We start from the raw sequence: 3099 nt of genomic DNA on the forward strand, positions 1-3099 counted from the left end.
CTTGCAAGTTACAGTGTATTAAAGGAGCCTGGGTGCAATAGTTCATTACCTATCCACACTGACAAGACACCTAGAGCACTCTGTCTCAGCGGCTACAGTGCTGCTGGTATTCCACCTCAGCGAGTGGAATAACGTCTGCTGCGCCACCGCTGAAGCAGCGCGACGCCAGTGTGGATGCCCTGGTCTCTTGTTGTGCTGTGATCTGCCTCCAGAACTGTCCCACAATGCCTGTTCTAGCCACTCTGGTCATCACTTTGAACTCTACTGCCTTGTCCTCAGGTGACCAACCATCAGACCCGCCCTTTAAATTCTCTGGGAATTTTGAAAATCCCCTTCCTGTTTGCTCAGCCAGGTGTGGAGTGCTCTCAGCAAATCTTTCCAGGTGACCATGCCTCCATGCGCCAGGCGATCCCCAGTATGGAGCAGTGGCAAGGTGCTAGACTTCATCAGTGTTTGTGGGGAGGAAACTGTCCAGTCCCAGCTGCGCTCCAGCCATAGGAATTACAATACCTTTGAGCAGATATCAAGGGATGTGATGGAAAGGGGCCATGACTGGGATGCACTGCAGTGCAGGGTTAAAGTGAAGGAGCTGTGGAATGCCTACCAGAAAGCCCGCAAGGCAAACCGCCGCTCTGGTGCTGCCCCTGCGACCTGCCATTTCTACAAAGAACTGGATGCGATACTTGGGGCCGACCCCACCTCCAATCTGAGTACCACTGTCAAGGTTCCTTCCCCACCCTGAACTCTAGGGTACAGATGTGGGGACCTGCATGAAAACCCCCTAAGCTTATTTTTACCAGCTTAGGTTAAAACTTCCCCAAGGTACAAACTATTTTACCTTTTGCCCTTGGACTTTATTGCTGCCACCACCAAGCGTCTAACAAATATATAACAGGAAAAGAGCCTCCTTGGAAACGTCTTTCCCCCCAAAATCCTCCCCAAACCCAACACCCCCTTTCCTGGTGAAGGCTTGATAAAAATCCTCACCCATTTGCATAGGTGAACACAGACCCAAACCCTTGGATCTTAAGAACAATGAAAAAGCAATCAGGTTCTTAAAAGAAGAATTTTAATTGAAGAAAAAAAGTAAAAGAATCACCTGTGTAAAATCAGGATGGTAAATACCTTACAGGGTAATCAGATTCAAAACATAGAGAATCCCTCTAGGCAAAACTTTAAGTTATAAAAAGACACAAAAACAGGAATATACATTCCATTCAGCACAGCTTATTTTATGAGTCATTTAAACAAAACAGAATCCAACGCAAATCTAGCTAGATTACTTACTGAGTTCTAAGACTCCATTCCTTTTCTGTTCCCAGCAAAAGCATCACACAGACAGAGAGAACCTTTGTTTCTCCCCTGCTCCAGCTTTGGAAGTATCTTGACTCCTGATTGGTCATTTTGGTCAGGTGCCAGCAAGGTTATCCTAGTTTCTTAACCCTTTACAGATGAAAGGGTTTTTCCTCTGGCCAGGAGGATTTTAAAGGTGTTTACCCTTCCCTTTATATTTATGACAACCACCATGGACACTTCAGAGCCCAATTTAACAAGGCGGGAGGAGGAGGAGGAGAAGCAAAGCAGGTGCTGAGGTGGAGGAAGATACCCCAGAATCCCTAGATGCATGCAGCCTGGAGCTGTTCTCAAGCCAGGAGGAAGGTAGCCAGTCGTGGCGGCCGGTGTTTGGGGAAGGACAAACACCAGAGGAGGTTCCTGGTAAATGGCTTGTATTTTGGGAAGGAAGTTATTCGGTGCGGGCTTTTGGGGTGAGGAGGGTTAGGGCTGCATGCATGCCAGATGCGGAATAGGGCACTGATGTGCTCTCTCACATCGTGGTAATCGGCCTCAGTGATCTCTTCAAAAGTCTCATCCAGAACTTGGGCAATGCGCTTGCACAGGTTTCTCAGGAGAGCCACTGTGTTCTTTGTCCTGGTAAGGCTAACTTGTCTGCGCCACTGTGCTGTGAGGGGAGACCATTGCTGCAAACAGGCAAGCTGCATATGGGCCAGGGCGGAATCCGCATTGCTTCCCAGGTCACCCTTAGCAGTGAGTTATCTTCCAGGACTAACTCCTGTGGAAAATGTGGGGACAATTCAAGCTCAGCAGTTTCTCGTTGGAGTCTGTTTTTGAAGCTTTTCTGAAGCAAATACTCACCAGCAACCACACACCAAAAACACTAACCTAGGAACCTGTCCTTGCAACAAAGCCCAATCCCAACTCTGTCCACATATTTATTCAAGTGACACCATCATAGGATCTAATCACATTAGCCACGGCATCAGGGGCTCATTCACCTGCACATCTAGCAATGTGATCTATGCCATCATATGCTAGCAATGCCCCTCTGCCATGTACATTGGCCAAACCGGACAGTCTCTATGCAAAAGAATAAATAGACACAAATCTGACATCAGGAATCATAACATTAAAAAACCGGTAAGAGAACACTTCACCCTCTGTGGTCACTCAGTAAAAGATTTAAGAGTGGCAATTTTGCAACAGAAAAGCTTCAAAAACGGACTCCAACGAGAAACTGCTGAGCTTGAATTAATATGCAAACTAGATACCATTAACTTGGGTTTGAATAGAGACTGGGAGTGGCTGGGTCATTACACATATTGAATCTATTTCCTTAACTTAAGTATCCTCACACCTTCTTGTCAATTGTCTAAATGGGCCATCTTGATTATCACTTCAAAAGTTTTTTTGTCCTGCTGATAATAGCTCATCTTAACTAATTAGCCTCTCACAGTTTGTATGGGAACGTCCAACTTTTTTTCTTACTATATATTCCATTCTATGCATCCGATGAAGTGAGCTGTAGCTCACAAAAGCTTATGCTCTAATAAATTTGTTAGTCTCTAAGGTGCCACAAGTACTCCTGTTCTCATTTGGCACAAAATCTCTCATGCTGTGGCTCAGGCTTGAGGTGCAGTTTATCAGTAGTCTTCCTTCTCTCAGTTCTCCTCCCCAGGCAGCTAATTCCCAGTATGGAGCCCCACTAATCTCCCCAGCCAAAGTAAAAAGCAGCAGCCACTCAGCTCTGTAACTCTCCATTCAACACTGTACAGAAATGACAAAAGGCAACCGCAAGGTGGC

Source organism: Lepidochelys kempii, chromosome 17 (genome assembly GCF_965140285.1).
Source record: "Lepidochelys kempii isolate rLepKem1 chromosome 17, rLepKem1.hap1, whole genome shotgun sequence".
In the NCBI taxonomy this organism is placed as follows: Eukaryota; Metazoa; Chordata; order Testudines; family Cheloniidae; genus Lepidochelys; species Lepidochelys kempii.